Here is a 25,450-nt window from a genome sequence, read left to right on the forward strand (position 1 = left end):
CACTGCTTAGTGTCCTAACAGTGGAGACAGGTTCAAAAAAAAAAAAAAAAAATGGGTATAATTCCTGCTTAGGGTGCAGGAGGTCCCGGGTTCAAATCCCGGACGAGCCAACGCGTTTTGTGCAAACTGATCGCACGTCAGTGGCTGAGTCAGCGCAAAAAGCTCGCCGTCAATATCAAACGAATTTCTTATTCGACGTGAGCAATTGACACTCTGGTCCGACGCGTGAAGGCGATTACGAAGGTTTCGGGTACAGGTGGTAGCAGATGCATGTTAGTAAGTCTTGCTTAAAGTGATGAAAAAGTGTTTCCGCCCGGGATCGAACCGGGGACCTTCTGCGTGTTAGGCAGACGTGATAACCGCTACACCACGGAAACTGCTTGTGTGCACCGTACTGCACAGACAACTTGTAGTGATGTTGCCATCGTAACTAAAAAATTCAATAAATGTGGTACTTGCAAAACGAAGGGACGTGCGGCAGATCCACACACGAAGTGGCTCATTGGAGGACAATACGACATAGGCAGGAAAATACTGTTCCCGCCCGGGATCGAACCGGGGACCTTCTGCGTGTGAAGCAGACGTGATAACCGCTACACTACGGAAACGACGGACACGACGAGTCCATCCTTTTTCACTCAAACTTGCCTCAGCCTTTCTATCGTCGGCGAATGCACACACGACAGATCTTTTGTCAGCCTGGAACCCATCACAGCCGAGGGCTCAAGAAGTCTTCGGGGTGCTCGAGAGGGTGTCTGCCGTAGCACCCCTAACGAGATAGCGGCGTTTCGCGCAGTCGTTATTGCGAGTCATATCAGCAAAGCAATCACTTTCTCAGCAGCAAGCAGTGCGAGCCCAGCGGCAGCTCTACATGAAGGTACCGACAGCCCAGGAAGGCCGCCCCCATCCCGCCAGCGTACACGAGACTTCCAGGGCACCCTGGACGACATCGAGGGATTGGAATAATTGGCAATCACCGTGTCACAGCGCTCGTTGGTCTAGGGGTATGATTCCTGCTTAGGGTGCAGGAGGTCCCGGGTTCAAATCCCGGACGAGCCCTAGCGTTTTGTGCAAACTGATCGCACGTCAGTGGCTGAGTCAACGCAAAAAGCTCGCCGTCAATATCAAATGAACTTCTTATTCGATGTGAGCAATTGACACTCTGGTCCGACGCGTTAAAAAAAAAAATAAAAAAAAACAAAGTGGCTAGGGTACCTGGCTCTCACCCAGGAGGCGCGGGTTCGATTCCCGGTACCGGAAATGCGCATTTTGTTGCTCCTCTTATGCGACTTGGCCCGACTTAGCTCGACTGACGCTACGCTGACGCTTGCAGAAAACTACGTTAAGTACGATTCGTGGTAACAAGTGACGGCGAGAGCGATGCGACACCTGTCCACCTCTTATCGAGGCACCTAACTGTGGTCAACAAAGCTGGAGGACTGCAAGACATTGCCACGGGGTTGAATGCAGCTAACCACACTGCTTAGTGTCCTAACAGTGGAGACAGGTTCAAAAAAAAAAAAAAAAAAAGATGGGTATAATTCCTGCTTAGGGGTGCAGGAGGTCCCGGGTTCAAATCCCGGACGAGCCAACGCGTTTTGTGCAAAACTGATCGCACGTCAGTGGCTGAGTCAGCGCAAAAAGCTCGCCGTCAATATCAAACGAATTTCTTATTCGACGTGAGCAATTGACACTCTGGTCCGACGCGTGAAGGCGATTACGAAGGTTTCGGGTACAGGTGGTAGCAGATGCATGTTAGTAAGTCTTGCTTAAAGTGATGAAAAAGTGTTTCCGCCCGGGATCGAACCGGGGACCTTCTGCGTGTTAGGCAGACGTGATAACCGCTACACCACGGAAACTGCTTGTGTGCACCGTACTGCACAGACAACTTGTAGTGATGTTGCCATCGTAACTAAAAAATTCAATAAATGTGGTACTTGCAAAACGAAGGGACGTGCGGCAGATCCACACACGAAGTGGCTCATTGGAGGACAATACGACATAGGCAGGAAAATACTGTTCCCGCCGCGGATCGAACCGGGGACCTTCTGCGTGTGAAGCAGACGTGATAACCGCTACACTACGGAAACGACGGGCACGACGAGTCCATCCTTTTTCACTCAAACTTGCCTCAGCCTTTCTATCGTCGGCGAATGCACACACGACAGATCTTTTGTCAGCCTGGAACCCATCACAGCCGAGGGCTCAAGAAGTCTTCGGGGTGCTCGAGAGGGTGTCTGCCGTAGCACCCCCTAACGAGATAGCGGCGTTTCGCGCAGTCGTTATTGCGAGTCATATCAGCAAAGCAATCACTTTCTCAGCAGCAAGCAGTGCGAGCCCAGCGGCAGCTCTACATGAAGGTACCGACAGCCCAGGAAGGCCGCCCCCATCCCGCCAGCGTACACGAGACTTCCAGGGCACCCTGGACGACATCGAGGGATTGGAATAATTGGCAATCACCGTGTCACAGCGCTCGTTGGTCTAGGGGTATGATTCCTGCTTAGGGTGCAGGAGGTCCCGGGTTCAAATCCCGGACGAGCCCTAGCGTTTTGTGCAAACTGATCGCACGTCAGTGGCTGAGTCAGCGCAAAAAGCTCGCCGTCAATATCAAATGAACTTCTTATTCGATGTGAGCAATTGACACTCTGGTCCGACGCGTTAAAAAAAAAAATAAAAAAAAACAAAGTGGCTAGGGTACCTGGCTCTCACCCAGGAGGCGCGGGGTTCGATTCCCGGTACCGGAAATGCGCATTTTGTTGCTCCTCTTATGCGACTTGGCCCGACTTAGCTCGACTGACGCTACGCTGACGCTTGCAGAAAACTACGTTAAGTACGATTCGTGGTAACAAGTGACGGCGAGAGCGATGCGACACCTGTCCACCTCTTATCGAGGCACCTAACTGTGGTCAACAAAGCTGGAGGACTGCAAGACATTGCCACGGGGGTTGAATGCAGCTAACCACACTGCTTAGTGTCCTAACAGTGGAGACAGGTTCAAAAAAAAAAAAAAAAAAAATGGGTATAATTCCTGCTTAGGGTGCAGGAGGTCCCGGGTTCAAATCCCGGACGAGCCAACGCGTTTTGTGCAAACTGATCGCACGTCAGTGGCTGAGTCAGCGCAAAAAGCTCGCCGTCAATATCAAACGAATTTCTTATTCGACGTGAGCAATTGACACTCTGGTCCGACGCGTGAAGGCGATTACGAAGGTTTCGGGTACAGGTGGGTAGCAGATGCATGTTAGTAAGTCTTGCTTAAAGTGATGAAAAAGTGTTTCCGCCCGGGATCGAACCGGGGACCTTCTGCGTGTTAGGCAGACGTGATAACCGCTACACCACGGAAACTGCTTGTGTGCACCGTACTGCACAGACAACTTGTAGTGATGTTGCCATCGTAACTAAAAAATTCAATAAATGTGGTACTTGCAAAACGAAGGGACGTGCGGCAGATCCACACACGAAGTGGCTCATTGGAGGACAATACGACATAGGCAGGAAAATACTGTTCCCCGCCCGGGATCGAACCGGGGGACCTTCTGCGTGTGAAGCAGACGTGATAACCGCTACACTACGGAAACGACGGGCACGACGAGTCCATCCTTTTTCACTCAAACTTGCCTCAGCCTTTCTATCGTCGGCGAATGCACACACGACAGATCTTTTGTCAGCCTGGAACCCATCACAGCCGAGGGCTCAAGAAGTCTTCGGGGTGCTCGAGAGGGTGTCTGCCGTAGCACCCCTAACGAGATAGCGGCGTTTCGCGCAGTCGTTATTGCGAGTCATATCAGCAAAGCAATCACTTTCTCAGCAGCAAGCAGTGCGAGCCCAGCGGCAGCTCTACATGAAGGTACCGACAGCCCAGGAAGGCCGCCCCCATCCCGCCAGCGTACACGAGACTTCCAGGGCACCCTGGACGACATCGAGGGATTGGAATAATTGGCAATCACCGTGTCACAGCGCTCGTTGGTCTAGGGGTATGATTCCTGCTTAGGGTGCAGGAGGTCCCGGGTTCAAATCCCGGACGAGCCCTAGCGTTTTGTGCAAACTGATCGCACGTCAGTGGCTGAGTCAGCGCAAAAAGCTCGCCGTCAATATCAAATGAACTTCTTATTCGATGTGAGCAATTGACACTCTGGTCCGACGCGTTAAAAAAAAAAATAAAAAAAAACAAAGTGGCTAGGGTACCTGGCTCTCACCCAGGAGGCGCGGGTTCGATTCCCGGTACCGGAAATGCGCATTTTGTTGCTCCTCTTATGCGACTTGGCCCGACTTAGCTCGACTGACGCTACGCTGACGCTTGCAGAAAACTACGTTAAGTACGATTCGTGGTAACAAGTGACGGCGAGAGCGATGCGACACCTGTCCACCTCTTATCGAGGCACCTAACTGTGGTCAACAAAGCTGGAGGACTGCAAGACATTGCCACGGGGGTTGAATGCAGCTAACCACACTGCTTAGTGTCCTAACAGTGGAGACAGGTTCAAAAAAAAAAAAAAAAATGGGTATAATTCCTGCTTAGGGTGCAGGAGGTCCCGGGTTCAAATCCCGGACGAGCCAACGCGTTTTGTGCAAACTGATCGCACGTCAGTGGCTGAGTCAGCGCAAAAAGCTCGCCGTCAATATCAAACGAATTTCTTATTCGACGTGAGCAATTGACACTCTGGTCCGACGCGTGAAGGCGATTACGAAGGTTTCGGGTACAGGTGGTAGCAGATGCATGTTAGTAAGTCTTGCTTAAAGTGATGAAAAAGTGTTTCCGCCCGGGATCGAACCGGGGACCTTCTGCGTGTTAGGCAGACGTGATAACCGCTACACCACGGAAACTGCTTGTGTGCACCGTACTGCACAGACAACTTGTAGTGATGTTGCCATCGTAACTAAAAAATTCAATAAATGTGGTACTTGCAAAACGAAGGGACGTGCGGCAGATCCACACACGAAGTGGCTCATTGGAGGACAATACGACATAGGCAGGAAAATACTGTTCCCGCCCGGGATCGAACCGGGGACCTTCTGCGTGTGAAGCAGACGTGATAACCGCTACACTACGGAAACGACGGACACGACGAGTCCATCCTTTTTCACTCAAACTTGCCTCAGCCTTTCTATCGTCGGCGAATGCACACACGACAGATCTTTTGTCAGCCTGGAACCCATCACAGCCGAGGGCTCAAGAAGTCTTCGGGGTGCTCGAGAGGGTGTCTGCCGTAGCACCCCTAACGAGATAGCGGCGTTTCGCGCAGTCGTTATTGCGAGTCATATCAGCAAAGCAATCACTTTCTCAGCAGCAAGCAGTGCGAGCCCAGCGGCAGCTCTACATGAAGGTACCGACAGCCCAGGAAGGCCGCCCCCATCCCGCCAGCGTACACGAGACTTCCAGGGCACCCTGGACGACATCGAGGGATTGGAATAATTGGCAATCACCGTGTCACAGCGCTCGTTGGTCTAGGGGTATGATTCCTGCTTAGGGTGCAGGAGGTCCCGGGTTCAAATCCCGGACGAGCCCTAGCGTTTTGTGCAAACTGATCGCACGTCAGTGGCTGAGTCAGCGCAAAAAGCTCGCCGTCAATATCAAATGAACTTCTTATTCGATGTGAGCAATTGACACTCTGGTCCGACGCGTTAAAAAAAAAATAAAAAAAAAACAAAGTGGCTAGGGTACCTGGCTCTCACCCAGGAGGCGCGGGTTCGATTCCCGGTACCGGAAAATGCGCATTTTTGTTGCTCCTCTTATGCGACTTGGCCCGACTTAGCTCGACTGACGCTACGCTGACGCTTGCAGAAAACTACGTTAAGTACGATTCGTGGTAACAAGTGACGGCGAGAGCGATGCGACACCTGTCCACCTCTTATCGAGGCACCTAACTGTGGTCAACAAAGCTGGAGGACTGCAAGACATTGCCACGGGGGTTGAATGCAGCTAACCACACTGCTTAGTGTCCTAACAGTGGAGACAGGTTCATTCAAAAAAAAAAAAAAAAAATTGGGTATAATTCCTGCTTAGGGTGCAGGAGGTCCCGGGTTCAAATCCCGGACGAGCCAACGCGTTTTGTGCAAACTGATCGCACGTCAGTGGCTGAGTCAGCGCAAAAAGCTCGCCGTCAATATCAAACGAATTTCTTATTCGACGTGAGCAATTGACACTCTGGTCCGACGCGTGAAGGCGATTACGAAGGTTTCGGGTACAGGTGGTAGCAGATGCATGTTAGTAAGTCTTGCTTAAAGTGATGAAAAAGTGTTTCCGCCCGGGATCGAACCGGGGACCTTCTGCGTGTTAGGCAGACGTGATAACCGCTACACCACGGAAACTGCTTGTGTGCACCGTACTGCACAGACAACTTGTAGTGATGTTGCCATCGTAACTAAAAAATTCAATAAATGTGGTACTTGCAAAACGAAGGGACGTGCGGCAGATCCACACACGAAGTGGCTCATTGGAGGACAATACGACATAGGCAGGAAAATACTGTTCCCGCCCGGGATCGAACCGGGGACCTTCTGCGTGTGAAGCAGACGTGATAACCGCTACACTACGGAAACGACGGACACGACGAGTCCATCCTTTTTCACTCAAACTTGCCTCAGCCTTTCTATCGTCGGCGAATGCACACACGACAGATCTTTTGTCAGCCTGGAACCCATCACAGCCGAGGGCTCAAGAAGTCTTCGGGGTGCTCGAGAGGGTGTCTGCCGTAGCACCCCTAACGAGATAGCGGCGTTTCGCGCAGTCGTTATTGCGAGTCATATCAGCAAAGCAATCACTTTCTCAGCAGCAAGCAGTGCGAGCCCAGCGGCAGCTCTACATGAAGGTACCGACAGCCCAGGAAGGCCGCCCCCATCCCGCCAGCGTACACGAGACTTCCAGGGCACCTGGACGACATCGAGGGATTGGAATAATTGGCAATCACCGTGTCACAGCGCTCGTTGGTCTAGGGGTATGATTCCTGCTTAGGGTGCAGGAGGTCCCGGGTTCAAATCCCGGACGAGCCCTAGCGTTTTGTGCAAACTGATCGCACGTCAGTGGCTGAGTCAGCGCAAAAAGCTCGCCGTCAATATCAAATGAACTTCTTATTCGATGTGAGCAATTGACACTCTGGTCCGACGCGTTAAAAAAAAAATAAAAAAAACAAAGTGGCTAGGGTACCTGGCTCTCACCCAGGAGGCGCGGGTTCGATTCCCGGTACCGGAAATGCGCATTTTGTTGCTCCTCTTATGCGACTTGGCCCGACTTAGCTCGACTGACGCTACGCTGACGCTTGCAGAAAACTACGTTAAGTACGATTCGTGGTAACAAGTGACGGCGAGAGCGATGCGACACCTGTCCACCTCTTATCGAGGCACCTAACTGTGGTCAACAAAGCTGGAGGACTGCAAGACATTGCCACGGGGGTTGAATGCAGCTAACCACACTGCTTAGTGTCCTAACAGTGGAGACAGGTTCAAAAAAAAAAAAAAAAAATGGGTATAATTCCTGCTTAGGGTGCAGGAGGTCCCGGGTTCAAATCCCGGACGAGCCAACGCGTTTTGTGCAAACTGATCGCACGTCAGTGGCTGAGTCAGCGCAAAAAGCTCGCCGTCAATATCAAACGAATTTCTTATTCGACGTGAGCAATTGACACTCTGGTCCGACGCGTGAAGGCGATTACGAAGGTTTCGGGTACAGGTGGTAGCAGATGCATGTTAGTAAGTCTTGCTTAAAGTGATGAAAAAGTGTTTCCGCCCGGGATCGAACCGGGGACCTTCTGCGTGTTAGGCAGACGTGATAACCGCTACACCACGGAAACTGCTTGTGTGCACCGTACTGCACAGACAACTTGTAGTGATGTTGCCATCGTAACTAAAAAATTCAATAAATGTGGTACTTGCAAAACGAAGGGACGTGCGGCAGATCCACACACGAAGTGGCTCATTGGAGGACAATACGACATAGGCAGGAAAATACTGTTCCCGCCCGGGATCGAACCGGGGACCTTCTGCGTGTGAAGCAGACGTGATAACCGCTACACTACGGAAACGACGGACACGACGAGTCCATCCTTTTTCACTCAAACTTGCCTCAGCCTTTCTATCGTCGGCGAATGCACACACGACAGATCTTTTGTCAGCCTGGAACCCATCACAGCCGAGGGCTCAAGAAGTCTTCGGGGTGCTCGAGAGGGTGTCTGCCGTAGCACCCCTAACGAGATAGCGGCGTTTCGCGCAGTCGTTATTGCGAGTCATATCAGCAAAGCAATCACTTTCTCAGCAGCAAGCAGTGCGAGCCCAGCGGCAGCTCTACATGAAGGTACCGACAGCCCAGGAAGGCCGCCCCCATCCCGCCAGCGTACACGAGACTTCCAGGGCACCCTGGACGACATCGAGGGATTGGAATAATTGGCAATCACCGTGTCACAGCGCTCGTTGGTCTAGGGGTATGATTCCTGCTTAGGGTGCAGGAGGTCCCGGGTTCAAATCCCGGACGAGCCCTAGCGTTTTGTGCAAACTGATCGCACGTCAGTGGCTGAGTCAGCGCAAAAAGCTCGCCGTCAATATCAAATGAACTTCTTATTCGATGTGAGCAATTGACACTCTGGTCCGACGCGTTAAAAAAAAAATAAAAAAAAACAAAGTGGCTAGGGTACCTGGCTCTCACCCAGGAGGCGCGGGTTCGATTCCCGGTACCGGAAATGCGCATTTTGTTGCTCCTCTTATGCGACTTGGCCCGACTTAGCTCGACTGACGCTACGCTGACGCTTGCAGAAAACTACGTTAAGTACGATTCGTGGTAACAAGTGACGGCGAGAGCGATGCGACACCTGTCCACCTCTTATCGAGGCACCTAACTGTGGTCAACAAAGCTGGAGGACTGCAAGACATTGCCACGGGGGTTGAATGCAGCTAACCACACTGCTTAGTGTCCTAACAGTGGAGACAGGTTCAAAAAAAAAAAAAAAAAATGGGTATAATTCCTGCTTAGGGTGCAGGAGGTCCCGGGTTCAAATCCCGGACGAGCCAACGCGTTTTGTGCAAACTGATCGCACGTCAGTGGCTGAGTCAGCGCAAAAAGCTCGCCGTCAATATCAAACGAATTTCTTATTCGACGTGAGCAATTGACACTCTGGTCCGACGCGTGAAGGCGATTACGAAGGTTTCGGGTACAGGTGGTAGCAGATGCATGTTAGTAAGTCTTGCTTAAAGTGATGAAAAAGTGTTTCCGCCCGGGATCGAACCGGGGACCTTCTGCGTGTTAGGCAGACGTGATAACCGCTACACCACGGAAACTGCTTGTGTGCACCGTACTGCACAGACAACTTGTAGTGATGTTGCCATCGTAACTAAAAAATTCAATAAATGTGGTACTTGCAAAACGAAGGGACGTGCGGCAGATCCACACACGAAGTGGCTCATTGGAGGACAATACGACATAGGCAGGAAAATACTGTTCCCGCCCGGGATCGAACCGGGGACCTTCTGCGTGTGAAGCAGACGTGATAACCGCTACACTACGGAAACGACGGACACGACGAGTCCATCCTTTTTCACTCAAACTTGCCTCAGCCTTTCTATCGTCGGCGAATGCACACACGACAGATCTTTTGTCAGCCTGGAACCCATCACAGCCGAGGGCTCAAGAAGTCTTCGGGGTGCTCGAGAGGGTGTCTGCCGTAGCACCCCTAACGAGATAGCGGCGTTTCGCGCAGTCGTTATTGCGAGTCATATCAGCAAAGCAATCACTTTCTCAGCAGCAAGCAGTGCGAGCCCAGCGGCAGCTCTACATGAAGGTACCGACAGCCCAGGAAGGCCGCCCCCATCCCGCCAGCGTACACGAGACTTCCAGGGCACCCTGGACGACATCGAGGGATTGGAATAATTGGCAATCACCGTGTCACAGCGCTCGTTGGTCTAGGGGTATGATTCCTGCTTAGGGTGCAGGAGGTCCCGGGTTCAAATCCCGGACGAGCCCTAGCGTTTTGTGCAAACTGATCGCACGTCAGTGGCTGAGTCAGCGCAAAAAGCTCGCCGTCAATATCAAATGAACTTCTTATTCGATGTGAGCAATTGACACTCTGGTCCGACGCGTTAAAAAAAAAATAAAAAAAAACAAAGTGGCTAGGGTACCTGGCTCTCACCCAGGAGGCGCGGGTTCGATTCCCGGTACCGGAAATGCGCATTTTGTTGCTCCTCTTATGCGACTTGGCCCGACTTAGCTCGACTGACGCTACGCTGACGCTTGCAGAAAACTACGTTAAGTACGATTCGTGGTAACAAGTGACGGCGAGAGCGATGCGACACCTGTCCACCTCTTATCGAGGCACCTAACTGTGGTCAACAAAGCTGGAGGACTGCAAGACATTGCCACGGGGGTTGAATGCAGCTAACCACACTGCTTAGTGTCCTAACAGTGGAGACAGGTTCAAAAAAAAAAAAAAAAAAATGGGTATAATTCCTGCTTAGGGTGCAGGAGGTCCCGGGTTCAAATCCCGGACGAGCCAACGCGTTTTGTGCAAACTGATCGCACGTCAGTGGCTGAGTCAGCGCAAAAAGCTCGCCGTCAATATCAAACGAATTTCTTATTCGACGTGAGCAATTGACACTCTGGTCCGACGCGTGAAGGCGATTACGAAGGTTTCGGGTACAGGTGGTAGCAGATGCATGTTAGTAAGTCTTGCTTAAAGTGATGAAAAAGTGTTTCCGCCCGGGATCGAACCGGGGACCTTCTGCGTGTTAGGCAGACGTGATAACCGCTACACCACGGAAACTGCTTGTGTGCACCGTACTGCACAGACAACTTGTAGTGATGTTGCCATCGTAACTAAAAAATTCAATAAATGTGGTACTTGCAAAACGAAGGGACGTGCGGCAGATCCACACACGAAGTGGCTCATTGGAGGACAATACGACATAGGCAGGAAAATACTGTTCCCGCCCGGGATCGAACCGGGGACCTTCTGCGTGTGAAGCAGACGTGATAACCGCTACACTACGGAAACGACGGACACGACGAGTCCATCCTTTTTCACTCAAACTTGCCTCAGCCTTTCTATCGTCGGCGAATGCACACACGACAGATCTTTTGTCAGCCTGGAACCCATCACAGCCGAGGGCTCAAGAAGTCTTCGGGGTGCTCGAGAGGGTGTCTGCCGTAGCACCCCTAACGAGATAGCGGCGTTTCGCGCAGTCGTTATTGCGAGTCATATCAGCAAAGCAATCACTTTCTCAGCAGCAAGCAGTGCGAGCCCAGCGGCAGCTCTACATGAAGGTACCGACAGCCCAGGAAGGCCGCCCCCATCCCGCCAGCGTACACGAGACTTCCAGGGCACCCTGGACGACATCGAGGGATTGGAATAATTGGCAATCACCGTGTCACAGCGCTCGTTGGTCTAGGGGTATGATTCCTGCTTAGGGTGCAGGAGGTCCCGGGTTCAAATCCCGGACGAGCCCTAGCGTTTTGTGCAAACTGATCGCACGTCAGTGGCTGAGTCAGCGCAAAAAGCTCGCCGTCAATATCAAATGAACTTCTTATTCGATGTGAGCAATTGACACTCTGGTCCGACGCGTTAAAAAAAAAAATAAAAAAAAACAAAGTGGCTAGGGTACCTGGCTCTCACCCAGGAGGCGCGGGTTCGATTCCCGGTACCGGAAATGCGCATTTTGTTGCTCCTCTTATGCGACTTGGCCCGACTTAGCTCGACTGACGCTACGCTGACGCTTGCAGAAAACTACGTTAAGTACGATTCGTGGTAACAAGTGACGGCGAGAGCGATGCGACACCTGTCCACCTCTTATCGAGGCACCTAACTGTGGTCAACAAAGCTGGAGGACTGCAAGACATTGCCACGGGGGTTGAATGCAGCTAACCACACTGCTTAGTGTCCTAACAGTGGAGACAGGTTCAAAAAAAAAAAAAAAAAAAATGGGTATAATTCCTGCTTAGGGTGCAGGAGGTCCCGGGTTCAAATCCCGGACGAGCCAACGCGTTTTGTGCAAACTGATCGCACGTCAGTGGCTGAGTCAGCGCAAAAAGCTCGCCGTCAATATCAAACGAATTTCTTATTCGACGTGAGCAATTGACACTCTGGTCCGACGCGTGAAGGCGATTACGAAGGTTTCGGGTACAGGTGGTAGCAGATGCATGTTAGTAAGTCTTGCTTAAAGTGATGAAAAAGTGTTTCCGCCCGGGATCGAACCGGGGACCTTCTGCGTGTTAGGCAGACGTGATAACCGCTACACCACGGAAACTGCTTGTGTGCACCGTACTGCACAGACAACTTGTAGTGATGTTGCCATCGTAACTAAAAAATTCAATAAATGTGGTACTTGCAAAACGAAGGGACGTGCGGCAGATCCACACACGAAGTGGCTCATTGGAGGACAATACGACATAGGCAGGAAAATACTGTTCCCGCCCGGGATCGAACCGGGGACCTTCTGCGTGTGAAGCAGACGTGATAACCGCTACACTACGGAAACGACGGACACGACGAGTCCATCCTTTTTCACTCAAACTTGCCTCAGCCTTTCTATCGTCGGCGAATGCACACACGACAGATCTTTTGTCAGCCTGGAACCCATCACAGCCGAGGGCTCAAGAAGTCTTCGGGGTGCTCGAGAGGGTGTCTGCCGTAGCACCCCTAACGAGATAGCGGCGTTTCGCGCAGTCGTTATTGCGAGTCATATCAGCAAAGCAATCACTTTCTCAGCAGCAAGCAGTGCGAGCCCAGCGGCAGCTCTACATGAAGGTACCGACAGCCCAGGAAGGCCGCCCCCATCCCGCCAGCGTACACGAGACTTCCAGGGCACCCTGGACGACATCGAGGGATTGGAATAATTGGCAATCACCGTGTCACAGCGCTCGTTGGTCTAGGGGTATGATTCCTGCTTAGGGTGCAGGAGGTCCCGGGTTCAAATCCCGGACGAGCCCTAGCGTTTTGTGCAAACTGATCGCACGTCAGTGGCTGAGTCAGCGCAAAAAGCTCGCCGTCAATATCAAATGAACTTCTTATTCGATGTGAGCAATTGACACTCTGGTCCGACGCGTTAAAAAAAAAATAAAAAAAAACAAAGTGGCTAGGGTACCTGGCTCTCACCCAGGAGGCGCGGGTTCGATTCCCGGTACCGGAAATGCGCATTTTGTTGCTCCTCTTATGCGACTTGGCCCGACTTAGCTCGACTGACGCTACGCTGACGCTTGCAGAAAACTACGTTAAGTACGATTCGTGGTAACAAGTGACGGCGAGAGCGATGCGACACCTGTCCACCTCTTATCGAGGCACCTAACTGTGGTCAACAAAGCTGGAGGACTGCAAGACATTGCCACGGGGGTTGAATGCAGCTAACCACACTGCTTAGTGTCCTAACAGTGGAGACAGGTTCAAAAAAAAAAAAAAAAAAAAATGGGTATAATTCCTGCTTAGGGTGCAGGAGGTCCCGGGTTCAAATCCCGGACGAGCCAACGCGTTTTGTGCAAACTGATCGCACGTCAGTGGCTGAGTCAGCGCAAAAAGCTCGCCGTCAATATCAAACGAATTTCTTATTCGACGTGAGCAATTGACACTCTGGTCCGACGCGTGAAGGCGATTACGAAGGTTTCGGGTACAGGTGGTAGCAGATGCATGTTAGTAAGTCTTGCTTAAAGTGATGAAAAAGTGTTTCCGCCCGGGATCGAACCGGGGACCTTCTGCGTGTTAGGCAGACGTGATAACCGCTACACCACGGAAACTGCTTGTGTGCACCGTACTGCACAGACAACTTGTAGTGATGTTGCCATCGTAACTAAAAAATTCAATAAATGTGGTACTTGCAAAACGAAGGGACGTGCGGCAGATCCACACACGAAGTGGCTCATTGGAGGACAATACGACATAGGCAGGAAAATACTGTTCCCGCCCGGGATCGAACCGGGGACCTTCTGCGTGTGAAGCAGACGTGATAACCGCTACACTACGGAAACGACGGACACGACGAGTCCATCCTTTTTCACTCAAACTTGCCTCAGCCTTTCTATCGTCGGCGAATGCACACACGACAGATCTTTTGTCAGCCTGGAACCCATCACAGCCGAGGGCTCAAGAAGTCTTCGGGGTGCTCGAGAGGGTGTCTGCCGTAGCACCCCTAACGAGATAGCGGCGTTTCGCGCAGTCGTTATTGCGAGTCATATCAGCAAAGCAATCACTTTCTCAGCAGCAAGCAGTGCGAGCCCAGCGGCAGCTCTACATGAAGGTACCGACAGCCCAGGAAGGCCGCCCCCATCCCGCCAGCGTACACGAGACTTCCAGGGCACCCTGGACGACATCGAGGGATTGGAATAATTGGCAATCACCGTGTCACAGCGCTCGTTGGTCTAGGGGTATGATTCCTGCTTAGGGTGCAGGAGGTCCCGGGTTCAAATCCCGGACGAGCCCTAGCGTTTTGTGCAAACTGATCGCACGTCAGTGGCTGAGTCAGCGCAAAAAGCTCGCCGTCAATATCAAATGAACTTCTTATTCGATGTGAGCAATTGACACTCTGGTCCGACGCGTTAAAAAAAAAATAAAAAAAAACAAAGTGGCTAGGGTACCTGGCTCTCACCCAGGAGGCGCGGGTTCGATTCCCGGTACCGGAAATGCGCATTTTGTTGCTCCTCTTATGCGACTTGGCCCGACTTAGCTCGACTGACGCTACGCTGACGCTTGCAGAAAACTACGTTAAGTACGATTCGTGGTAACAAGTGACGGCGAGAGCGATGCGACACCTGTCCACCTCTTATCGAGGCACCTAACTGTGGTCAACAAAGCTGGAGGACTGCAAGACATTGCCACGGGGGTTGAATGCAGCTAACCACACTGCTTAGTGTCCTAACAGTGGAGACAGGTTCAAAAAAAAAAAAAAAAAAAAATGGGTATAATTCCTGCTTAGGGTGCAGGAGGTCCCGGGTTCAAATCCCGGACGAGCCAACGCGTTTTGTGCAAACTGATCGCACGTCAGTGGCTGAGTCAGCGCAAAAAGCTCGCCGTCAATATCAAACGAATTTCTTATTCGACGTGAGCAATTGACACTCTGGTCCGACGCGTGAAGGCGATTACGAAGGTTTCGGGTACAGGTGGTAGCAGATGCATGTTAGTAAGTCTTGCTTAAAGTGATGAAAAAGTGTTTCCGCCCGGGATCGAACCGGGGACCTTCTGCGTGTTAGGCAGACGTGATAACCGCTACACCACGGAAACTGCTTGTGTGCACCGTACTGCACAGACAACTTGTAGTGATGTTGCCATCGTAACTAAAAAATTCAATAAATGTGGTACTTGCAAAACGAAGGGACGTGCGGCAGATCCACACACGAAGTGGCTCATTGGAGGACAATACGACATAGGCAGGAAAATACTGTTCCCGCCCGGGATCGAACCGGGGACCTTCTGCGTGTGAAGCAGACGTGATAACCGCTACACTACGGAAACGACGGACACGACGAGTCCATCCTTTTTCACTCAAACTTGCCTCAGCCTTTCTATCGTCGGCGAATGCACACACGACAGATCTTTTGTCAGCCTGGAACCCATCACAGCCGAGGGCTCAAGAAGTCTTCGGGGTGCTCGAGAGGGTGTCTGCCGTAGCACCCCTAACGAGATAGCGGCGTTTCGCGCAGTCGTTATTGCGAGTCATATCAGCAAAGCAATCACTTTCTCAGCAGCAAGCAGTGCGAGCCCAGCGGCAGCTCTACATGAAGGTACCGACAGCCCAGGAAGGCCGCCCCCATCCCGCCAGCGTACACGAGACTTCCAGGGCACCCTGGACGACATCGAGGGATTGGAATAATTGGCAATCACCGTGTCACAGCGCTCGTTGGTCTAGGGGTATGATTCCTGCTTAGGGTGCAGGAGGTCCCGGGTTCAAATCCCGGACGAGCCCTAGCGTTTTGTGCAAACTGATCGCACGTCAGTGGCTGAGTCAGCGCAAAAAGCTCGCCGTCAATATCAAATGAACTTCTTATTCGATGTGAGCAATTGACACTCTGGTCCGACGCGTTAAAAAAAAAATAAAAAAAAACAAAGTGGCTAGGGTACCTGGCTCTCACCCAGGAGGCGCGGGTTCGATTCCCGGTACCGGAAATGCGCATTTTGTTGCTCCTCTTATGCGACTTGGCCCGACTTAGCTCGACTGACGCTACGCTGACGCTTGCAGAAAACTACGTTAAGTACGATTCGTGGTAACAAGTGACGGCGAGAGCGATGCGACACCTGTCCACCTCTTATCGAGGCACCTAACTGTGGTCAACAAAGCTGGAGGACTGCAAGACATTGCCACGGGGGTTGAATGCAGCTAACCACACTGCTTAGTGTCCTAACAGTGGAGACAGGTTCAAAAAAAAAAAAAAAAAAAAATGGGTATAATTCCTGCTTAGGGTGCAGGAGGTCCCGGGTTCAAATCCCGGACGAGCCAACGCGTTTTGTGCAAACTGATCGCACGTCAGTGGCTGAGTCAGCGCAAAAAGCTCGCCGTCAATATCAAACGAATTTCTTATTCGACGTGAGCAATTGACACTCTGGTCCGACGCGTGAAGGCGATTACGAAGGTTTCGGGTACAGGTGGTAGCAGATGCATGTTAGTAAGTCTTGCTTAAAGTGATGAAAAAGTGTTTCCGCCCGGGATCGAACCGGGGACCTTCTGCGTGTTAGGCAGACGTGATAACCGCTACACCACGGAAACTGCTTGTGTGCACCGTACTGCACAGACAACTTGTAGTGATGTTGCCATCGTAACTAAAAAATTCAATAAATGTGGTACTTGCAAAACGAAGGGACGTGCGGCAGATCCACACACGAAGTGGCTCATTGGAGGACAATACGACATAGGCAGGAAAATACTGTTCCCGCCCGGGATCGAACCGGGGACCTTCTGCGTGTGAAGCAGACGTGATAACCGCTACACTACGGAAACGACGGACACGACGAGTCCATCCTTTTTCACTCAAACTTGCCTCAGCCTTTCTATCGTCGGCGAATGCACACACGACAGATCTTTTGTCAGCCTGGAACCCATCACAGCCGAGGGCTCAAGAAGTCTTCGGGGTGCTCGAGAGGGTGTCTGCTGTAGCACCCCTAACGAGATAGCGGCGTTTCGCGCAGTCGTTATTGCGAGTCATATCAGCAAAGCAATCACTTTCTCAGCAGCAAGCAGTGCGAGCCCAGCGGCAGCTCTACATGAAGGTACCGACAGCCCAGGAAGGCCGCCCCCATCCCGCCAGCGTACACGAGACTTCCAGGGCACCCTGGACGACATCGAGGGATTGGAATAATTGGCAATCACCGTGTCACAGCGCTCGTTGGTCTAGGGGTATGATTCCTGCTTAGGGTGCAGGAGGTCCCGGGTTCAAATCCCGGACGAGCCCTAGCGTTTTGTGCAAACTGATCGCACGTCAGTGGCTGAGTCAGCGCAAAAAGCTCGCCGTCAATATCAAATGAACTTCTTATTCGATGTGAGCAATTGACACTCTGGTCCGACGCGTTAAAAAAAAAATAAAAAAAAACAAAGTGGCTAGGGTACCTGGCTCTCACCCAGGAGGCGCGGGTTCGATTCCCGGTACCGGAAATGCGCATTTTGTTGCTCCTCTTATGCGACTTGGCCCGACTTAGCTCGACTGACGCTACGCTGACGCTTGCAGAAAACTACGTTAAGTACGATTCGTGGTAACAAGTGACGGCGAGAGCGATGCGACACCTGTCCACCTCTTATCGAGGCACCTAACTGTGGTCAACAAAGCTGGAGGACTGCAAGACATTGCCACGGGGGTTGAATGCAGCTAACCACACTGCTTAGTGTCCTAACAGTGGAGACAGGTTCAAAAAAAAAAAAAAAAAAAAATGGGTATAATTCCTGCTTAGGGTGCAGGAGGTCCCGGGTTCAAATCCCGGACGAGCCAACGCGTTTTGTGCAAACTGATCGCACGTCAGTGGCTGAGTCAGCGCAAAAAGCTCGCCGTCAATATCAAACGAATTTCTTATTCGACGTGAGCAATTGACACTCTGGTCCGACGCGTGAAGGCGATTACGAAGGTTTCGGGTACAGGTGGTAGCAGATGCATGTTAGTAAGTCTTGCTTAAAGTGATGAAAAAGTGTTTCCGCCCGGGATCGAACCGGGGACCTTCTGCGTGTTAGGCAGACGTGATAACCGCTACACCACGGAAACTGCTTGTGTGCACCGTACTGCACAGACAACTTGTAGTGATGTTGCCATCGTAACTAAAAAATTCAATAAATGTGGTACTTGCAAAACGAAGGGACGTGCGGCAGATCCACACACGAAGTGGCTCATTGGAGGACAATACGACATAGGCAGGAAAATACTGTTCCCGCCCGGGATCGAACCGGGGACCTTCTGCGTGTGAAGCAGACGTGATAACCGCTACACTACGGAAACGACGGACACGACGAGTCCATCCTTTTTCACTCAAACTTGCCTCAGCCTTTCTATCGTCGGCGAATGCACACACGACAGATCTTTTGTCAGCCTGGAACCCATCACAGCCGAGGGCTCAAGAAGTCTTCGGGGTGCTCGAGAGGGTGTCTGCCGTAGCACCCCTAACGAGATAGCGGCGTTTCGCGCAGTCGTTATTGCGAGTCATATCAGCAAAGCAATCACTTTCTCAGCAGCAAGCAGTGCGAGCCCAGCGGCAGCTCTACATGAAGGTACCGACAGCCCAGGAAGGCCGCCCCCATCCCGCCAGCGTACACGAGACTTCCAGGGCACCCTGGACGACATCGAGGGATTGGAATAATTGGCAATCACCGTGTCACAGCGCTCGTTGGTCTAGGGGTATGATTCCTGCTTAGGGTGCAGGAGGTCCCGGGTTCAAATCCCGGACGAGCCCTAGCGTTTTGTGCAAACTGATCGCACGTCAGTGGCTGAGTCAGCGCAAAAAGCTCGCCGTCAATATCAAATGAACTTCTTATTCGATGTGAGCAATTGACACTCTGGTCCGACGCGTTAAAAAAAAAAATAAAAAAAAAAAAAGTGGCTAGGGTACCTGGCTCTCACCCAGGAGGCGCGGGTTCGATTCCCGGTACCGGAAATGCGCATTTTGTTGCTCCTCTTATGCGACTTGGCCCGACTTAGCTCGACTGACGCTACGCTGACGCTTGCAGAAAACTACGTTAAGTACGATTCGTGGTAACAAGTGACGGCGAGAGCGATGCGACACCTGTCCACCTCTTATCGAGGCACCTAACTGTGGTCAACAAAGCTGGAGGACTGCAAGACATTGCCACGGGGGTTGAATGCAGCTAACCACACTGCTTAGTGTCCTAACAGTGGAGACAGGTTCAAAAAAAAAAAAAAAAAATGGGTATAATTCCTGCTTAGGGTGCAGGAGGTCCCGGGTTCAAATCCCGGACGAGCCAACGCGTTTTGTGCAAACTGATCGCACGTCAGTGGCTGAGTCAGCGCAAAAAGCTCGCCGTCAATATCAAACGAATTTCTTATTCGACGTGAGCAATTGACACTCTGGTCCGACGCGTGAAGGCGATTACGAAGGTTTCGGGTACAGGTGGTAGCAGATGCATGTTAGTAAGTCTTGCTTAAAGTGATGAAAAAGTGTTTCCGCCCGGGATCGAACCGGGGACCTTCTGCGTGTTAGGCAGACGTGATAACCGCTACACCACGGAAACTGCTTGTGTGCACCGTACTGCACAGACAACTTGTAGTGATGTTGCCATCGTAACTAAAAAATTCAATAAATGTGGTACTTGCAAAACGAAGGGACGTGCGGCAGATCCACACACGAAGTGGCTCATTGGAGGACAATACGACATAGGCAGGAAAATACTGTTCCCGCCCGGGATCGAACCGGGGACCTTCTGCGTGTGAAGCAGACGTGATAACCGCTACACTACGGAAACGACGGACACGACGAGTCCATCCTTTTTCACTCAAACTTGCCTCAGCCTTTCTATCGTCGGCGAATGCACACACGACAGATCTTTTGTCAGCCTGGAACCCATCACAGCCGAGGGCTCAAGAAGTCTTCGGGGTGCTCGAGAGGGTGTCTGCCGTAGCACCCCTAACGAGATAGCGGCGTTTCGCGCAGTCGTTATTGCGAGTCATATCAGCAAAGCAATCACTTTCTCAGCAGCAAGCAGTGCGAGCCCAGCGGCAGCTCTACATGAAGGTACCGACAGCCCAGGAAGGCCGCCCCCATCCCGCCAGCGTACACGAGACTTCCAGGGCACCCTGGACGACATCGAGGGATTGGAATAATTGGCAATCACCGTGTCACAGCGCTCGTTGGTCTAGGGGTATGATTCCTGCTTAGGGTGCAGGAGGTCCCGGGTTCAAATCCCGGACGAGCCCTAGCGTTTTGTGCAAACTGATCGCACGTCAGTGGCTGAGTCAGCGCAAAAAGCTCGCCGTCAATATCAAACGAATTTCTTATTCGACGTGAGCAATTGACACTCTGGTCCGACGCGTGAAGGCGATTACGAAGGTTTCGGGTACAGGTGGTAGCAGATGCATGTTAGTAAGTCTTGCTTAAAGTGATGAAAAAGTGTTTCCGCCCGGGATCGAACCGGGGACCTTCTGCGTGTTAGGCAGACGTGATAACCGCTACACCACGGAAACTGCTTGTGTGCACCGTACTGCACAGACAACTTGTAGTGATGTTGCCATCGTAACTAAAAAATTCAATAAATGTGGTACTTGCAAAACGAAGGGACGTGCGGCAGATCCACACACGAAGTGGCTCATTGGAGGACAATACGACATAGGCAGGAAAATACTGTTCCCGCCCGGGATCGAACCGGGGACCTTCTGCGTGTGAAGCAGACGTGATAACCGCTACACTACGGAAACGACGGACACGACGAGTCCATCCTTTTTCACTCAAACTTGCCTCAGCCTTTCTATCGTCGGCGAATGCACACACGACAGATCTTTTGTCAGCCTGGAACCCATCACAGCCGAGGGCTCAAGAAGTCTTCGGGGTGCTCGAGAGGGTGTCTGCCGTAGCACCCCTAACGAGATAGCGGCGTTTCGCGCAGTCGTTATTGCGAGTCATATCAGCAAAGCAATCACTTTCTCAGCAGCAAGCAGTGCGAGCCCAGCGGCAGCTCTACATGAAGGTACCGACAGCCCAGGAAGGCCGCCCCCATCCCGCCAGCGTACACGAGACTTCCAGGGCACCCTGGACGACATCGAGGGATTGGAATAATTGGCAATCACCGTGTCACAGCGCTCGTTGGTCTAGGGGTATGATTCCTGCTTAGGGTGCAGGAGGTCCCGGGTTCAAATCCCGGACGAGCCCTAGCGTTTTGTGCAAACTGATCGCACGTCAGTGGCTGAGTCAGCGCAAAAAGCTCGCCGTCAATATCAAATGAACTTCTTATTCGATGTGAGCAATTGACACTCTGGTCCGACGCGTTAAAAAAAAAATAAAAAAAAACAAAGTGGCTAGGGTACCTGGCTCTCACCCAGGAGGCGCGGGTTCGATTCCCGGTACCGGAAATGCGCATTTTGTTGCTCCTCTTATGCGACTTGGCCCGACTTAGCTCGACTGACGCTACGCTGACGCTTGCAGAAAACTACGTTAAGTACGATTCGTGGTAACAAGTGACGGCGAGAGCGATGCGACACCTGTCCACCTCTTATCGAGGCACCTAACTGTGGTCAACAAAGCTGGAGGACTGCAAGACATTGCCACGGGGGTTGAATGCAGCTAACCACACTGCTTAGTGTCCTAACAGTGGAGACAGGTTCAAAAAAAAAAAAAAAAAAAATGGGTATAATTCCTGCTTAGGGTGCAGGAGGTCCCGGGTTCAAATCCCGGACGAGCCAACGCGTTTTGTGCAAACTGATCGCACGTCAGTGGCTGAGTCAGCGCAAAAAGCTCGCCGTCAATATCAAACGAATTTCTTATTCGACGTGAGCAATTGACACTCTGGTCCGAAGCGTGAAGGCGATTACGAAGGTTTCGGGTACAGGTGGTAGCAGATGCATGTTAGTAAGTCTTGCTTAAAGTGATGAAAAAGTGTTTCCGCCCGGGATCGAACCGGGGACCTTCTGCGTGTTAGGCAGACGTGATAACCGCTACACCACGGAAACTGCTTGTGTGCACCGTACTGCACAGACAACTTGTAGTGATGTTGCCATCGTAACTAAAAAATTCAATAAATGTGGTACTTGCAAAACGAAGGGACGTGCGGCAGATCCACACACGAAGTGGCTCATTGGAGGACAATACGACATAGGCAGGAAAATACTGTTCCCGCCCGGGATCGAACCGGGGACCTTCTGCGTGTGAAGCAGACGTGATAACCGCTACACTACGGAAACGACGGACACGACGAGTCCATCCTTTTTCACTCAAACTTGCCTCAGCCTTTCTATCGTCGGCGAATGCACACACGACAGATCTTTTGTCAGCCTGGAACCCATCACAGCCGAGGGCTCAAGAAGTCTTCGGGGTGCTCGAGAGGGTGTCTGCCGTAGCACCCCTAACGAGATAGCGGCGTTTCGCGCAGTCGTTATTGCGAGTCATATCAGCAAAGCAATCACTTTCTCAGCAGCAAGCAGTGCGAGCCCAGCGGCAGCTCTACATGAAGGTACCGACAGCCCAGGAAGGCCGCCCCCATCCCGCCAGCGTACACGAGACTTCCAGGGCACCCTGGACGACATCGAGGGATTGGAATAATTGGCAATCACCGTGTCACAGCGCTCGTTGGTCTAGGGGTATGATTCCTGCTTAGGGTGCAGGAGGTCCCGGGTTCAAATCCCGGACGAGCCCTAGCGTTTTGTGCAAACTGATCGCACGTCAGTGGCTGAGTCAGCGCAAAAAGCTCGCCGTCAATATCAAACGAATTTCTTATTCGACGTGAGCAATTGACACTCTGGTCCGACGCGTGAAGGCGATTACGAAGGTTTCGGGTACAGGTGGTAGCAGATGCATGTTAGTAAGTCTTGCTTAAAGTGATGAAAAAGTGTTTCCGCCCGGGATCGAACCGGGGACCTTCTGCGTGTTAGGCAGACGTGATAACCGCTACACCACGGAAACTGCTTGTGTGCACCGTACTGCACAGACAACTTGTAGTGATGTTGCCATCGTAACTAAAAAATTCAATAAATGTGGTACTTGCAAAACGAAGGGACGTGCGGCAGATCCACACACGAAGTGGCTCATTGGAGGACAATACGACATAGGCAGGAAAATACTGTTCCCGCCCGGGATCGAACCGGGGACCTTCTGCGTGTGAAGCAGACGTGATAACCGCTACACTACGGAAACGACGGACACGACGAGTCCATCCTTTTTCACTCAAACTTGCCTCAGCCTTTCTATCGTCGGCGAATGCACACACGACAGATCTTTTGTCAGCCTGGAACCCATCACAGCGGAGGGCTCAAGAAGTCTTCGGGGTGCTCGAGAGGGTGTCTGCCGTAGCACCCCTAACGAGATAGCGGCGTTTCGCGCAGTCGTTATTGCGAGTCATATCAGCAAAGCAATCACTTTCTCAGCAGCAAGCAGTGCGAGCCCAGCGGCAGCTCTACATGAAGGTACCGACAGCCCAGGAAGGCCGCCCCCATCCCGCCAGCGTACACGAGACTTCCAGGGCACCCTGGACGACATCGAGGGATTGGAATAATTGGCAATCACCGTGTCACAGCGCTCGTTGGTCTAGGGGTGTGTTTCCTGCTTAGGGTGCAGGAGGTCCCGGGTTCAAATCCCGGACGAGCCCTAGCGTTTTGTGCAAACTGATCGCACGTCAGTGGCTGAGTCAGCGCAAAAAGCTCGCCGTCAATATCAAATGAACTTCTTATTCGATGTGAGCAATTGACACTCTGGTCCGACGCGTTAAAAAAAAAATAAAAAAAAACAAAGTGGCTAGGGTACCTGGCTCTCACCCAGGAGGCGCGGGTTCGATTCCCGGTACCGGAAATGCGCATTTTGTTGCTCCTCTTATGCGACTTGGCCCGACTTAGCTCGACTGACGCTACGCTGACGCTTGCAGAAAACTACGTTAAGTACGATTCGTGGTAACAAGTGACGGCGAGAGCGATGCGACACCTGTCCACCTCTTATCGAGGCACCTAACTGTGGTCAACAAAGCTGGAGGACTGCAAGACATTGCCACGGGGGTTGAATGCAGCTAACCACACTGCTTAGTGTCCTAACAGTGGAGACAGGTTCAAAAAAAAAAAAAAAAAAAATGGGTATAATTCCTGCTTAGGGTGCAGGAGGTCCCGGGTTCAAATCCCGGACGAGCCAACGCGTTTTGTGCAAACTGATCGCACGTCAGTGGCTGAGTCAGCGCAAAAAGCTCGCCGTCAATATCAAACGAATTTCTTATTCGACGTGAGCAATTGACACTCTGGTCCGACGCGTGAAGGCGATTACGAAGGTTTCGGGTACAGGTGGTAGCAGATGCATGTTAGTAAGTCTTGCTTAAAGTGATGAAAAAGTGTTTCCGCCCGGGATCGAACCGGGGACCTTCTGCGTGTTAGGCAGACGTGATAACCGCTACACCACGGAAACTGCTTGTGTGCACCGTACTGCACAGACAACTTGTAGTGATGTTGCCATCGTAACTAAAAAATTCAATAAATGTGGTACTTGCAAAACGAAGGGACGTGCGGCAGATCCACACACGAAGTGGCTCATTGGAGGACAATACGACATAGGCAGGAAAATACTGTTCCCGCCCGGGATCGAACCGGGGACCTTCTGCGTGTGAAGCAGACGTGATAACCGCTACACTACGGAAACGACGGACACGACGAGTCCATCCTTTTTCACTCAAACTTGCCTCAGCCTTTCTATCGTCGGCGAATGCACACACGACAGATCTTTTGTCAGCCTGGAACCCATCACAGCCGAGGGCTCAAGAAGTCTTCGGGGTGCTCGAGAGGGTGTCTGCCGTAGCACCCCTAACGAGATAGCGGCGTTTCGCGCAGTCGTTATTGCGAGTCATATCAGCAAAGCAATCACTTTCTCAGCAGCAAGCAGTGCGAGCCCAGCGGCAGCTCTACATGAAGGTACCGACAGCCCAGGAAGGCCGCCCCCATCCCGCCAGCGTACACGAGACTTCCAGGGCACCCTGGACGACATCGAGGGATTGGAATAATTGGCAATCACCGTGTCACAGCGCTCGTTGGTCTAGGGGTATGATTCCTGCTTAGGGTGCAGGAGGTCCCGGGTTCAAATCCCGGACGAGCCCTAGCGTTTTGTGCAAACTGATCGCACGTCAGTGGCTGAGTCAGCGCAAAAAGCTCGCCGTCAATATCAAATGAACTTCTTATTCGATGTGAGCAATTGACACTCTGGTCCGACGCGTTAAAAAAAAAAATAAAAAAAAAACAAAGTGGCTAGGGTACCTGGCTCTCACCCAGGAGGCGCGGGTTCGATTCCCGGTACCGGAAATGCGCATTTTGTTGCTCCTCTTATGCGACTTGGCCCGACTTAGCTCGACTGACGCTACGCTGACGCTTGCAGAAAACTACGTTAAGTACGATTCG

The 25,450-nt window shown here is 51.8% G+C and overlaps 53 non-coding genes across 53 annotated transcripts; 17 read left to right on the plus strand and 36 right to left on the minus strand.

The window, feature by feature from the left end:
• Positions 1 to 304: 304 nt before the first annotated feature.
• Trnav-aac lies at positions 305 to 377 on the minus strand. The gene has a single exon. It is a non-coding gene; the product is annotated as a tRNA-Val (tRNA).
• Positions 378 to 535: 158 nt separating this feature from the next.
• Positions 536 to 608, minus strand: Trnav-cac. Its single transcript has one exon. It is a non-coding gene; the product is annotated as a tRNA-Val (tRNA).
• Positions 609 to 987: 379 nt separating this feature from the next.
• On the plus strand, positions 988 to 1,061 carry Trnap-agg. The gene has a single exon. It is a non-coding gene; the product is annotated as a tRNA-Pro (tRNA).
• A 725-nt stretch (positions 1,062 to 1,786) lies between these two features.
• On the minus strand, positions 1,787 to 1,859 carry Trnav-aac. Its single transcript has one exon. It is a non-coding gene; the product is annotated as a tRNA-Val (tRNA).
• A 158-nt stretch (positions 1,860 to 2,017) lies between these two features.
• On the minus strand, positions 2,018 to 2,090 carry Trnav-cac. The gene has a single exon. It is a non-coding gene; the product is annotated as a tRNA-Val (tRNA).
• Positions 2,091 to 2,470: 380 nt separating this feature from the next.
• Positions 2,471 to 2,544, plus strand: Trnap-agg. The gene has a single exon. It is a non-coding gene; the product is annotated as a tRNA-Pro (tRNA).
• A 725-nt stretch (positions 2,545 to 3,269) lies between these two features.
• On the minus strand, positions 3,270 to 3,342 carry Trnav-aac. The gene has a single exon. It is a non-coding gene; the product is annotated as a tRNA-Val (tRNA).
• Positions 3,343 to 3,500: 158 nt separating this feature from the next.
• Trnav-cac lies at positions 3,501 to 3,575 on the minus strand. Its single transcript has one exon. It is a non-coding gene; the product is annotated as a tRNA-Val (tRNA).
• Positions 3,576 to 3,954: 379 nt separating this feature from the next.
• Positions 3,955 to 4,028, plus strand: Trnap-agg. Its single transcript has one exon. It is a non-coding gene; the product is annotated as a tRNA-Pro (tRNA).
• Positions 4,029 to 4,748: 720 nt separating this feature from the next.
• On the minus strand, positions 4,749 to 4,821 carry Trnav-aac. The gene has a single exon. It is a non-coding gene; the product is annotated as a tRNA-Val (tRNA).
• A 158-nt stretch (positions 4,822 to 4,979) lies between these two features.
• Positions 4,980 to 5,052, minus strand: Trnav-cac. Its single transcript has one exon. It is a non-coding gene; the product is annotated as a tRNA-Val (tRNA).
• Positions 5,053 to 5,431: 379 nt separating this feature from the next.
• On the plus strand, positions 5,432 to 5,505 carry Trnap-agg. The gene has a single exon. It is a non-coding gene; the product is annotated as a tRNA-Pro (tRNA).
• Positions 5,506 to 6,233: 728 nt separating this feature from the next.
• Trnav-aac lies at positions 6,234 to 6,306 on the minus strand. The gene has a single exon. It is a non-coding gene; the product is annotated as a tRNA-Val (tRNA).
• A 158-nt stretch (positions 6,307 to 6,464) lies between these two features.
• Positions 6,465 to 6,537, minus strand: Trnav-cac. The gene has a single exon. It is a non-coding gene; the product is annotated as a tRNA-Val (tRNA).
• A 378-nt stretch (positions 6,538 to 6,915) lies between these two features.
• Positions 6,916 to 6,989, plus strand: Trnap-agg. The gene has a single exon. It is a non-coding gene; the product is annotated as a tRNA-Pro (tRNA).
• A 719-nt stretch (positions 6,990 to 7,708) lies between these two features.
• Trnav-aac lies at positions 7,709 to 7,781 on the minus strand. Its single transcript has one exon. It is a non-coding gene; the product is annotated as a tRNA-Val (tRNA).
• A 158-nt stretch (positions 7,782 to 7,939) lies between these two features.
• Trnav-cac lies at positions 7,940 to 8,012 on the minus strand. The gene has a single exon. It is a non-coding gene; the product is annotated as a tRNA-Val (tRNA).
• Positions 8,013 to 8,391: 379 nt separating this feature from the next.
• Positions 8,392 to 8,465, plus strand: Trnap-agg. Its single transcript has one exon. It is a non-coding gene; the product is annotated as a tRNA-Pro (tRNA).
• A 720-nt stretch (positions 8,466 to 9,185) lies between these two features.
• On the minus strand, positions 9,186 to 9,258 carry Trnav-aac. The gene has a single exon. It is a non-coding gene; the product is annotated as a tRNA-Val (tRNA).
• Positions 9,259 to 9,416: 158 nt separating this feature from the next.
• Positions 9,417 to 9,489, minus strand: Trnav-cac. The gene has a single exon. It is a non-coding gene; the product is annotated as a tRNA-Val (tRNA).
• A 379-nt stretch (positions 9,490 to 9,868) lies between these two features.
• On the plus strand, positions 9,869 to 9,942 carry Trnap-agg. The gene has a single exon. It is a non-coding gene; the product is annotated as a tRNA-Pro (tRNA).
• A 721-nt stretch (positions 9,943 to 10,663) lies between these two features.
• Trnav-aac lies at positions 10,664 to 10,736 on the minus strand. Its single transcript has one exon. It is a non-coding gene; the product is annotated as a tRNA-Val (tRNA).
• A 158-nt stretch (positions 10,737 to 10,894) lies between these two features.
• Positions 10,895 to 10,967, minus strand: Trnav-cac. The gene has a single exon. It is a non-coding gene; the product is annotated as a tRNA-Val (tRNA).
• A 379-nt stretch (positions 10,968 to 11,346) lies between these two features.
• Positions 11,347 to 11,420, plus strand: Trnap-agg. The gene has a single exon. It is a non-coding gene; the product is annotated as a tRNA-Pro (tRNA).
• Positions 11,421 to 12,143: 723 nt separating this feature from the next.
• Trnav-aac lies at positions 12,144 to 12,216 on the minus strand. The gene has a single exon. It is a non-coding gene; the product is annotated as a tRNA-Val (tRNA).
• Positions 12,217 to 12,374: 158 nt separating this feature from the next.
• Positions 12,375 to 12,447, minus strand: Trnav-cac. Its single transcript has one exon. It is a non-coding gene; the product is annotated as a tRNA-Val (tRNA).
• Positions 12,448 to 12,826: 379 nt separating this feature from the next.
• Positions 12,827 to 12,900, plus strand: Trnap-agg. The gene has a single exon. It is a non-coding gene; the product is annotated as a tRNA-Pro (tRNA).
• Positions 12,901 to 13,623: 723 nt separating this feature from the next.
• On the minus strand, positions 13,624 to 13,696 carry Trnav-aac. Its single transcript has one exon. It is a non-coding gene; the product is annotated as a tRNA-Val (tRNA).
• Positions 13,697 to 13,854: 158 nt separating this feature from the next.
• On the minus strand, positions 13,855 to 13,927 carry Trnav-cac. The gene has a single exon. It is a non-coding gene; the product is annotated as a tRNA-Val (tRNA).
• Positions 13,928 to 14,306: 379 nt separating this feature from the next.
• On the plus strand, positions 14,307 to 14,380 carry Trnap-agg. Its single transcript has one exon. It is a non-coding gene; the product is annotated as a tRNA-Pro (tRNA).
• A 723-nt stretch (positions 14,381 to 15,103) lies between these two features.
• Positions 15,104 to 15,176, minus strand: Trnav-aac. The gene has a single exon. It is a non-coding gene; the product is annotated as a tRNA-Val (tRNA).
• A 158-nt stretch (positions 15,177 to 15,334) lies between these two features.
• Positions 15,335 to 15,407, minus strand: Trnav-cac. The gene has a single exon. It is a non-coding gene; the product is annotated as a tRNA-Val (tRNA).
• Positions 15,408 to 15,786: 379 nt separating this feature from the next.
• Trnap-agg lies at positions 15,787 to 15,860 on the plus strand. The gene has a single exon. It is a non-coding gene; the product is annotated as a tRNA-Pro (tRNA).
• A 723-nt stretch (positions 15,861 to 16,583) lies between these two features.
• Positions 16,584 to 16,656, minus strand: Trnav-aac. Its single transcript has one exon. It is a non-coding gene; the product is annotated as a tRNA-Val (tRNA).
• A 158-nt stretch (positions 16,657 to 16,814) lies between these two features.
• On the minus strand, positions 16,815 to 16,887 carry Trnav-cac. Its single transcript has one exon. It is a non-coding gene; the product is annotated as a tRNA-Val (tRNA).
• A 379-nt stretch (positions 16,888 to 17,266) lies between these two features.
• Trnap-agg lies at positions 17,267 to 17,340 on the plus strand. The gene has a single exon. It is a non-coding gene; the product is annotated as a tRNA-Pro (tRNA).
• Positions 17,341 to 18,063: 723 nt separating this feature from the next.
• Trnav-aac lies at positions 18,064 to 18,136 on the minus strand. The gene has a single exon. It is a non-coding gene; the product is annotated as a tRNA-Val (tRNA).
• A 158-nt stretch (positions 18,137 to 18,294) lies between these two features.
• On the minus strand, positions 18,295 to 18,367 carry Trnav-cac. Its single transcript has one exon. It is a non-coding gene; the product is annotated as a tRNA-Val (tRNA).
• A 379-nt stretch (positions 18,368 to 18,746) lies between these two features.
• Positions 18,747 to 18,820, plus strand: Trnap-agg. Its single transcript has one exon. It is a non-coding gene; the product is annotated as a tRNA-Pro (tRNA).
• Positions 18,821 to 19,541: 721 nt separating this feature from the next.
• On the minus strand, positions 19,542 to 19,614 carry Trnav-aac. Its single transcript has one exon. It is a non-coding gene; the product is annotated as a tRNA-Val (tRNA).
• Positions 19,615 to 19,772: 158 nt separating this feature from the next.
• Trnav-cac lies at positions 19,773 to 19,845 on the minus strand. Its single transcript has one exon. It is a non-coding gene; the product is annotated as a tRNA-Val (tRNA).
• Positions 19,846 to 20,224: 379 nt separating this feature from the next.
• On the plus strand, positions 20,225 to 20,298 carry Trnap-agg. Its single transcript has one exon. It is a non-coding gene; the product is annotated as a tRNA-Pro (tRNA).
• Positions 20,299 to 20,490: 192 nt separating this feature from the next.
• On the minus strand, positions 20,491 to 20,563 carry Trnav-aac. Its single transcript has one exon. It is a non-coding gene; the product is annotated as a tRNA-Val (tRNA).
• A 158-nt stretch (positions 20,564 to 20,721) lies between these two features.
• Trnav-cac lies at positions 20,722 to 20,794 on the minus strand. The gene has a single exon. It is a non-coding gene; the product is annotated as a tRNA-Val (tRNA).
• A 379-nt stretch (positions 20,795 to 21,173) lies between these two features.
• Positions 21,174 to 21,247, plus strand: Trnap-agg. Its single transcript has one exon. It is a non-coding gene; the product is annotated as a tRNA-Pro (tRNA).
• A 722-nt stretch (positions 21,248 to 21,969) lies between these two features.
• On the minus strand, positions 21,970 to 22,042 carry Trnav-aac. The gene has a single exon. It is a non-coding gene; the product is annotated as a tRNA-Val (tRNA).
• A 158-nt stretch (positions 22,043 to 22,200) lies between these two features.
• On the minus strand, positions 22,201 to 22,273 carry Trnav-cac. Its single transcript has one exon. It is a non-coding gene; the product is annotated as a tRNA-Val (tRNA).
• A 379-nt stretch (positions 22,274 to 22,652) lies between these two features.
• Trnap-agg lies at positions 22,653 to 22,726 on the plus strand. Its single transcript has one exon. It is a non-coding gene; the product is annotated as a tRNA-Pro (tRNA).
• Positions 22,727 to 22,918: 192 nt separating this feature from the next.
• On the minus strand, positions 22,919 to 22,991 carry Trnav-aac. Its single transcript has one exon. It is a non-coding gene; the product is annotated as a tRNA-Val (tRNA).
• Positions 22,992 to 23,149: 158 nt separating this feature from the next.
• Positions 23,150 to 23,222, minus strand: Trnav-cac. The gene has a single exon. It is a non-coding gene; the product is annotated as a tRNA-Val (tRNA).
• A 1,175-nt stretch (positions 23,223 to 24,397) lies between these two features.
• Positions 24,398 to 24,470, minus strand: Trnav-aac. Its single transcript has one exon. It is a non-coding gene; the product is annotated as a tRNA-Val (tRNA).
• Positions 24,471 to 24,628: 158 nt separating this feature from the next.
• Trnav-cac lies at positions 24,629 to 24,701 on the minus strand. The gene has a single exon. It is a non-coding gene; the product is annotated as a tRNA-Val (tRNA).
• A 379-nt stretch (positions 24,702 to 25,080) lies between these two features.
• Trnap-agg lies at positions 25,081 to 25,154 on the plus strand. The gene has a single exon. It is a non-coding gene; the product is annotated as a tRNA-Pro (tRNA).
• The last annotated feature ends 296 nt before the right edge of the window (positions 25,155 to 25,450 follow it).

This window comes from Schistocerca piceifrons, unplaced genomic scaffold, assembly GCF_021461385.2.
Source record: "Schistocerca piceifrons isolate TAMUIC-IGC-003096 unplaced genomic scaffold, iqSchPice1.1 HiC_scaffold_684, whole genome shotgun sequence".
Classification (NCBI taxonomy): Eukaryota; Metazoa; Arthropoda; class Insecta; order Orthoptera; family Acrididae; genus Schistocerca; species Schistocerca piceifrons.